We start from the raw sequence: 10,852 nt of genomic DNA, 5'->3' as shown, positions 1-10,852 counted from the left end.
GAGAATTACTTAAAACTACATTTAAACTTTAAGCTACTTAAAAATACCTTTAACTTTAAGATACTTAAAACTACTTTTAAACTTTAAGCTACTTAAAGCTGAGAACTATTTAAAACTACCTTTAAACTTTAAGCTCCATAAACTACTTTTAAACTTTAAACTACTTAAAGCTGAGAACTATTTAAAACTACCTTTAAACTTTAAGCTCCATAAACTACTTTTAAACTTTAAACTACATAAATCTCAAAAATTCTTTAAAACTTTAAGCTACTTAAAATTACTTTTAAACTTCAAGATTCATAAAAATGATAAAACTTTAAAACTACTTTTAAACTTTAAGATTCTTAAAACTTAAAACTACTTTAAATTTTATAAATATTAAAACTACTTTAAAATTAAACTACTTAAAACAGAACTATTTAAAATTACTTTTAAACTTTAAACGACATAAATCTTAAAACTACTTTCAAATTTAGTTACTTAAAAATTGAACCTACTTTAAACTTTCAGTCTTAGCTTTCTTAAGCCAGCTTAAATTTGTCTTGAAGAACATTTTAATCTAGTTTAATTTGAAACTCAATTCAATTTATTTGATTGAGTTTAGAAGTTCTATCCTGATAACTCTCCATGTAAATTGAGTAAAGCAACACTGCCCACATAAATGAATATTAACACAAGCTGCTATTTGCCTTTTTAGTGAGGAAAACAAATATCATGCATTGCCTTGTCAAACTGTGCATTTTCAGTTGTTAGTTTCTGAGCACACAGCTTTGCATGTGGTTTATGAATTATGAAGCGCTCCTGAAGATGAAATGCTTCACTGTGTTGTACAGACGGTCAGAGCAGAGCAAAGCTTGTTTCTCTTGCTTCCCAATCACATCCCTCTCTCCCTCCCGTCTCCAACAGCTCTCCCGGGACGGCCCAGTAATGCTGCACTGCTGAGAAAGCGGTGTGCAAATGTTAATATAATCCACCGTTCTTCAGCAAAGTCAATAAACAGGGCCACCCAAATATCTAATTAGTGTGGGTGTGGAGGACAGGAAATGGATTTGCTAGAACAAACCCGTCACCATCATCAGCAGCCCGAAGGCGAAGGAATGGAGGAACACGGGACAGTGATAGCCTGTCCAGACCAGACCAGACCAGACCAGACTGAACTAGACCAGATCGAAACAATCCAAAAAAAAAATAATACCAAATCAGACCAAAATGATAGAGACAGAATCAAACCAGATCAAACCAAACTGAACCAGACCAAACAGAACCAGATTGAAACAAATTTTACCAAAATACACCAAATCAAACCAACCCAGAGCAAAATGATCCAGACTGCACCAAACCAGGTCGAACCAAACCAAACCAAACCAAAAGACAGCAAACCAAACTAGACCTGACTGAACCAGACCAGATCGAAACAAACCAAATCAAACCAAACCAAACCAGACTGATCCAATCTAGATAGAGCCAAATCAAATCAAACAAATCACACCAAACTGAACTAGACTAAACCAAACTAGATCAAACCAAACCAAGCCAAAACAAAAGACACCAAACTGAACCAAATCCAACCAAAACTAACCAAACCTGACTATGCCACACCAAACCAGACTAGACCAAACTAGACTAGATTAAATAAAAAACCAAATCAAACTGAATAAAACCAAACCAGACTAAATTAAACAAGAGCAAACCAAATCCAACAAAACCAAACCAGACAGAACCAACCAGAAGACACAAATCCAAACTGAACCAGAACAAAGCAAATCCACTAAGCCACACCAAACCAAACCAGGCTAAGCAAAACTAGACCAGACTAAATTAGACTAGACTAAAACAAATCAAACTAGACTAGCCAGATGCCACAAGATACCAAACCAAACTGAACCAGACCTAACAGAACCAAACCAGACCAAACTAAACCAAACCAAACTTGACCAGACCAAACTAAATCAAACCAGAGCTGACCAAATAAAATCAATTAAAATCAAACCAAACCAGACTAAACCGGACCAAACCAACCAGAACCATAACAGACCAGATCAAACCAAACTAAATCAAACCAGACTAGACCAAATGAAAAGACACCAAACCAAACTGAGCCAGGCGTAAACTTGACCAGACCAAAGCAGACCAAATGAAATCAAACCAGACCAAATCAAAATCACAGCAAACAGACTAAATCCAACCTGATCGGACCAAACAAAACTGAATAAACAAAAACAAACCAGACCAAATCAAACCAAACTAAACCAGACCCAACCAAACTAGACCAACTCAGACCAGACAAGACCAAACCAGACCAGACTAAACTAAATCAAACCAGATTAGACCAAATCAAAAGACACCAAAACAAAGTCGTCCAGATAAAAATAAATAAATCAATAAAACCAGACCAAACCAAATCACACCAACCAGACTAAATCCAACCAGAGCAGACTAAACTAACCAGACTACATTGCACCAAACCAAAATAAACCAGACCGAATCAAACCAAACTAGACCAAATCAAACCTGATCCAACCAAATTAACTAGAGCGAATCAGAGCGAACTAAACCAAACCAAACCAGACAAAACCCGACCAAAGAAACTAAATCAGGTCAAACTTCACCAAACGAAACCCCAGAGGCTCTCATGAATGCTTTCACCTAAATCTGCTGGAATGCTGGAGATACATTTGGCACACAAATACAGATTGTTCCAGTATTGACTTTCCTCACACTCAGTTCAACTACATTTTAATTGGTTTATTTTTGCTATGAATGCAAAGCATGATCAAATGTACAGCATGCATGCGAACTCCGTTAAAACACAGTAAAGTTCTTGATGACGGCTGATCAACATCCAAACTGAGCAGAACTGCCATTCACTCAAACAAGATCAAATAGACGAACGTTTTCATGTCGGAGAGATATGGAGAGCCACACACCAACGGCTAATCACTGTAAAACACTTGCACACTAAGCTCGGTTTTTAAGTTGCAGTTTTTAGGATGGAGATCCATAGGTTTGTACATTTATTATTAATTTGGTCATTGCTTTAATCCAAAAGAGAAAGTGCAAGTAATTCATCGTAAAGAGCCAGAACTAACAAGGGATTAAGAGCCTTTATGTATATTTTTGTTTTGTAGTTAGGTGCTCATGGAAAAGATGAGTGCATTTTAAAAGGGAAATGACCTGAGCTGAATGAAGATAAGTTAATCTATACAGCACAAGTATTGTTTTTCTGAAATAAATGTGTACTTTTTTTAATAATCACCTGCATTATGTGTAGTTCAAAAACTAAAGACGAAAAATAAATGCAAAGAAATATATAATGGAAGGAATGGTGTTGAGATTAAAGAGATCTGTGTAGAAACTGTGTCTGGTTTACGGCATCTTAACGGATTCCCAGTGATGAGAGTGAATCTCCAGCCTGTCCTGAGCAAACCAATGAACTTCAGCTGAAACAGCAGAAGTAAAGCCTGATCAACACCGCTTGCAGATGCAGATGTGTGATACTATGAACAAACATCTTTATTTCTGTGTCAACGAGGACTCTATACTAATAGTTGTCAAGCTCCTTGACTTTAAAGTAGTTTTAAAGGATATTAGCAAACGGCAAATGCATATTTTCAAGCTTATGGGAACATTTCAGTCATGATTGTCATACATTAAAAACCCCAAAAAATGACATTGAACAATACTGAAGGATACTTTTTGAATTTAGGGTGCATTTACACAACATCAACGTGGCAAAAATAGAACAGATCTCTTATATAATTTTGATAAACTGAATGACAACAATGTCAATACCCATAAATCTGTAAAACAACTAAAACACAGTGGTCCTCATGCCACACCAGTAGTTGGCGCTATAGACTAAACATTGCACATAGGACTAAATAATATATTTGTAGTTAAAAAGTGTTGTTTAAAATAAAATAAAATAAAATAAAATAAAAAACATGCACTTAGAAACCTAATTGCACCAAAACATAATTGACATAAACGAACAGCCAGATTGGAAAAAATGTTGAATAAACGCCCTGTGAGGGAACAAATACCAGTTCACAGATTCATTTTGTTAGTTAATCATTGTGAAAAAAGGTGATTTTTATGTTTGATTCATTAGTATTAACCCTTGCGTGGTCCGCATACAATAGTCTACATATATAATCCTCGGGGTCTCTAGAAATTCCAGGCAACAACATGAAATATTTTAACAAAATAATAGTTATTTTTTGTTTGTTTTTATTAATCCACATTGTCTTTTTTGAGTTTTTGAAGTTTTTTAAAGTTATATAAATAAATTTAACATATACAGTTGAAGTCAGATTTATTAGCCCCCCTAAATTATTATCCCCCCTGTTTATTTCCCCATTGTCAATTTCTGTTTAACGGAGAGAAGATTTTGTTCAACATTTCTGCACATAATAGTTTTAATAACTCATTTCTAATAACTGATTTATTTTATCTTTGAAATGATGACGGTAAATAATATTTTGTTAGATATTTTTCAAGACACTTCTATACAGCTTAAAGTGACATTTAGAGGCCTAACTAGGCAGGATAGTGCAATTAGGCAAGTTATTGTATAGCGATGGTTTGTTCTGTAGACTATCAAAAAATATATAGCTTAAAGGGGCTAATAATATTGACCTTAAAATGTTTTTTTTATTATTAAGAACTGCTTTTATTCTAGCTGAAATAAAACAAATAAGACTTTCTCCAGAAGAAAAAATATTATCAGACATACTGAGTAAATTTCCTTGCTCTGTTAAACATCATTTGGGAAACATTTAAAAAAAGGGGAGGAAAAATTAAAAAGGGGGCTAATAATTCTGACTTCTTCTGTATATGTTTTTAGAAAGTTTTTTTTTAACACAAAAACAGCTTTTAATGTAAAATTCACTTCATAAAAAAACAAATTTTTGTCCCCATTTGTACCCATCTTTTGGAAAATGCAGTATGGAGTTAATTTTAATCATCTAAAAAATGCATTGTTCAGGAATCTTTTGTGCAAAATAAATCGTTCGTCTTGGAACCATCAATTCTACCCTGCTGAAATAAACCAGTTTAAACCAGCCTAAGCTGGTTGGCTGGTTTTAGCTGGTTGACCAGCCTGGTTTTAGAGGGGTTTTGGTCATTTCTAGGCTTGTTTCCAGCCATTTCCTGCCTGGTATTAGTTGGTCAGGCTGGAAAATGACCAGTTAAAACTAGCTAAACCACCTTGATCGGCCTGGTTTAAGCTGGACACAGCTGGTTTTGGCTGGGCTCCCAGCCTGGTTAGGCTGGTCAAGCTGGTTTTAGCTGGTCATTTTCCAGCCTGACCAGCTAAACCAGGCTGGAAATAGCTAGAAACCAGCCTGGAAATGGCCTAAACCCCTGTAAAACCAGGCTGGTCAACCAGCTAAAACCAGCTAACCAGTCTAGGCTGGTTTAAGCTGTTTTTTTTTCAGCAGGGACAGAGCCTCCAGGCTCTGGGCTTTCAGGGCTACCACACACACAGTCTGAAAGAAAAGGGCATTTCAGGAAAGCATTGATTACGGCTTCTTGTTGAAATAAGCAGCTCGTTACTGGATAATTTGGAGCTGAAGAATGTAAGTAGGCGTCATTGCTTTGAGTTCCCTCGCTATCCAGTGCCCTCATAATACGGCTACTTTTTCATTCCCTTGACGCAATGCGTTCGTTCTTCTTAAATGAAGCATTGGCACTGCATTTCCACTTGTTCTGGGAACGACATATATCGTAGATAACAAGCCACACTTTGGACCACCCAGGCGGGCTGTGGATGTTTAAAAAACGCCCGCGAGTTCAAGTTCAAGCGGTTCTCGGATAAGCAAACCCGTTTGTTACCTGTTCGTGCTCTAAAACTAAGGGCTTGGCTGATAACTTGATGAAAGTCACACAAGACTGATTGGTGCTTACCTTAAAGACTAGTCAATTCATGACTGCAGTAAGTGGCCGAACATCAAGGGGCTAGTTAGTTAGCGTAAACACCGCACTTAGCGAAATTACCTCAGGGACCCACACGGGTATTTGGAGGAAGATGCTTTGTGGTGACGTTCAATAAACAAGGCAACTAATGAGCTCATGGTTTTCTGGGTTCAGTCTCTGCTGTTTTGAATCTGTGTGAATTATAACTTGGCCTTGATAGTCCTGACGGCGGTTAGCATGCGGTGCTACACCTGAACTAATATTTGCACGGTGTCCAGATCCGTGTATTCTTTCCTCTTACCTGTCCGCCCTCAGTAGAGTCAGACTGTAGCGGATTGTTTTCGGATTCGTGTTGGCTATGATAGCGTCCTACAACATTTACCATAGGCTTGTTATAATCACAAGGTTAAAGCAGTAAATTCCTGAGAATCTGCCAGCTAATCTCGCAAACGCGCTCAGATTACAGCTGTTACTGTGCTAAATTGGTTCGGCTCACGTTTAAAGCTTCAGCCTTCAAAAATGAAAGTCTTCTGCATTTTCGACATTCCTGTGCCTTTTTTCCCTGTAGAGCTCATAACTTTCCTTTTTGGCTCTCTGTCCTAACACTCTACAAACATGGTATAATTTCTGCAAACTTCTTTGGTTTCTTCGAGCTGAATCCAGCAGGCTTTTTAAACAGCTTTAGGTTATACTTACTGTGGTATTTTCCTTTCATTTTCTGTGCATTCAGGTTAAAACATTTTCCGACTACAAGATGATTTATGTCTGATATTCCAGAAACCTTTAAAAACATTACGCAAACCCTAGTGTAGAAACTATGAAGTGATCATATTTAAATAATTTAAGCAATTAATACATTCAATTCAAAATAAACGACATAGCAAAATATATCTAATATTATTGTAAACGAAATATTTATTATTATTATTATTTAGTCTAAAAAACATTCTTGATATAGACCATTTCAATGTGGTCATGGCATTGGCCCATGAACATTTCCTGCTTGTTATTAAACTATTGCATAACTGTAACAAGAGGCAAATCAATAATAACGTAATGTTAAAACAGCTATCATAACAATATTTATCAATATGTGGCTCTTTTTGGATTTTCAGAAGTTAAAAATGTAAAACAGGAAATACGTCAGGACCATTGTTTTTGCTTACATCCCTCAAAATGGTCTAACATATAGCATTTGTACAAATGAATGATTTAATTAAATCAAGTTTATCTGGGTTAACATATCTTTTTAAATAATCTGGGTTGTTGTAACCCAACATCGGGTCAAATATGACTAAAATTTAAATTACACTTTTGACCTAGCAGTTGTGTATGTCAGGGCTGTCCAAACTGAGTTCAGCTTCAACTTGCTTTGACACACCTGCCAGGATGTTTCTAGTATATCTAAGAGCTTGATTAGCTGCTTCAGGTGTGTTTGATTAGGGTTGGAGCTAAACTCTCCAGGACCGAGTTTGGACACCCCTGGTGTATGTCCGTGTTTGACCCAACATTGGGTTACAACATTCCAGATTTTTTCAGAGGACTTCTATAAATATTTTTAAATACACTATTTATTAAAAAGCGCACACATTATTAAATATTAACTCTTAAGAAAATTTATATTGTATCTACTTTAATTAATTTTTACAACTGGGATGCGTAATAGGAGATCCCCAAAAAAGTCTCCAAACATGCTTTAGTGTGCACAAACATTTGCCTAATAAGGACAAACTATTATTTTTGTCAAATGTTTCAGTCTGTAATTGGTCTGATATTTTAGAGTTTAACATTTGAGCTATTCCATAAGATATTTGAAGACTTTAATATTAATAATTCATCTTAAATAGTGAACTCCATAACTTCTTTTTCTATTGTCTTATTCCCAGATTGACTCTGTCAGATATATATATATATATATATATATATATATATATATATATATATATATATATATATATATATATATATATTATTATCTTCAGGCATGCTTCACCAGCTGCTAGTTAAGGTATCTACAAATAACTGGTAATTATAACCAACTGCAGAGAACTAAATCTTCAATAATCCCTGTACAAATTTGAGATATGGGGCTTTTATCTGAAGAAAAGCCAGCGTTATTGATCCCATGCTTCTGTAAAGTCTGGATTGACTTAAGAGATCAAGACTGGAAAGGTCATTTGAGACTGTAAAAGAAAAAAAAAGTGGTTTGGTGATAATGTACACTTTAATCTGTAAATGGAAGATGCCAAACACATGCCAAAGCTGTTTCCCTCCCCGGTTTGCATAAATGACATGAAAGTTGTGCTTTCACATGTTTATCAGACAGATTTAGTCTGAGAAACATCGTGTTCTTGTTGGGATTTTTCCAAATATTATTTTCATATTGACCTTTAAAGTTTAATTTGAAATATTACAGGATCAAACGTGCTTTAATCATCCATATAAAGGGTAATTAAAGGTCTTTTCTAGAAACTACAAAGTGGGATTCACACCTAATATGAATTATAAATTCGTTACACCTTTAAACTGTGCAAGGCAAAAAAATCATCAATAGTTTCTATTTCTAGTTTATTTCCAAATGAATATGTAACATACAGTCACAGATATTTTATGTTAAATTGAACCACATATTTTGAGCTGTGCTTTTTTAAAATATACAAAATAATAACGGTTTTAAATGATCAAAAACATCTTTCTAAATGGGTAATACTTGAAGGATGGTGGCAAAATATTAAGATTTCAAATGACAAGTAATGGGAACTTGTGGCCAAACTGTTTTGCTTAAACACTTTAAATATGTCAGCCAATGATTATTCCTGTCAAGTTTTTTTTGGCTTTATAAACTATTGCTATTCTGGATGACATTTTGTTGGAAGTCTTTTGGAAATCATAGTAGTAAATATGTATGATAGCCGTTATTTTTATCTATACAAACAAGAAAAACTAGCAAAAAAGCTAGCAAGAAAGGAACAAAGGAAATTGAAATTATTTAAAAATATGATTATTCAATTATGTAAAAGCATCTTTACCTTTATAAATAGTTACTCGTGAACTTAAAAATAATAATAATATAAAGATTATATGATAATCTTGGAGGTAAATTCTAGAAGATTGCGTTACCACAAGATTTTGCTATAAGCATTTCAAAATGTAACATCTTAAATAATTCATGTTATGAGGAAACTGGATCTTGATTTTAAGACTTTAGAATACCTATATAATTTAGAACTGATTGATTACGGGGTTTGTGTTACCATAGCAGCTAGAATTATCTAAAGAACTTAGAACAAATTGTTTTTTAGTGTTACCATAGCAACTATAGAATCACCTATAGAATTTAAAACAGATGAATTACTGTTTTTGTGTTGCCATAGCAACGAATTACCTAAATTCAGAACAGATTAATTGATTGTGTTACCATAGCAACTATAGAATCACCTTCGGAATTTAAAGCAGATTCATTTTTGTTTGTGTTGCCATAGCAAGTAGAATTACCTAAATTCAGAACAGATTAATTATTTTTGTTGTACCATAGCAACTGTAGAATCACCTATATAATTTAAAACAGATTACTGTTTTTGTGTTACCATAGCAACTATAGTTTTAGCTATAGAATTTACAAGATTATTTGTTTTTGTGTTACATCAACTATAGAATCACCTATAGAATTTAAAGCAGATTAAATACTGTTTTTGTTGCCATAGCAACTAGAATTACCTAAATTCAGAACAGATTCATTATTTTTTTTGGTACCATAGCAACTATAGTTTTACCTATAGAATTTACAAGATTATTTGTTTTTGTTACAACAGCAACCATAGAATTACCTATTGAATTTAAAGCAGATTAATTACTGTTTTTGTTACCATAGCAACTAGAATTACCTAAATTTAGAACAGACTGGCTGTTTTTGTGTTACCATAGCAACTGTAGAATCACCTGTAGAATTTAAAACAGATTAATTACTGTTTTTGTGTTACCATAGCGATTTTAGAATCACCTATAGAATTTAAAACAGATTAATTACTGTTTTTGTGCTACCATAGCGATTTTAGAATCACCTGTAGAATATAAAACCGATTAATAACTGTTTTTGTGTTACCATAGTGATTTTAGAATCACCTGTAGAATATAAAACCAATTAATTACTGTTTTTGTGTTACCATAGTGATTTTAGAATCACCTGTAGAATATAAAACCAATTAATTACTGTTTTTGTGTTACCATAGCCATTTTAGAATCACCTGTAGAATATAAAACCGATTAATAACTGTTTTTGTGTTACCATAGTGATTTTAGAATCACCTGTAGAATATAAAACCAATTAATTACTGTTTTTGTGTTACCATAGTGATTTTAGAATCACATGTAGAATATAAAACCAATTAATTACTGTTTTTGTGTTACCACAGCGATTTTAGAATCACCTATATAATTTAAAACAGATTAATTACTGTTTTTGTGTTACAATAGGAACTTTAAAATTACCTGTAGAACAGATTATTTACTATAGTTGTTGTGTTATCATAGCAACTATAGGACTATCTAAATAGTTTAGTACAGACCGAGTATGTTACAAAAAAATGGTTCAAAAACACTGTAGCAGCCTAGTTACTATGGTATATTTTTTTCATGTGGGAAAGATGAGGGTTAAAAACGGTCACAAAATTAGCAAGAAGATCAAACCTCCAGAAGAAGGAGACGACCTGCAGAAAGTGATACTGTCACATTAAAACTCTTACAGGCCTATGGAGAACAGTTCTTGTAAAATAGTAGGACACGGCACTGAGCTTGCGCTAATATTGTGCTTCCATTAAGCGAGGCTTACGGGGCTCGGCCGCGGTTTATGGTCGAGGCGGCACCGACTGCGTGTTTTGACAGAAACCCTGAGATTTGAACAACCTCGGTTATAACAATAATCCCTGCACCTCGTGTG

Source organism: Danio aesculapii, chromosome 2 (genome assembly GCF_903798145.1).
Source record: "Danio aesculapii chromosome 2, fDanAes4.1, whole genome shotgun sequence".
In the NCBI taxonomy this organism is placed as follows: Eukaryota; Metazoa; Chordata; class Actinopteri; order Cypriniformes; family Danionidae; genus Danio; species Danio aesculapii.
Note: the sequence above shows the minus strand (reverse complement) of the source record.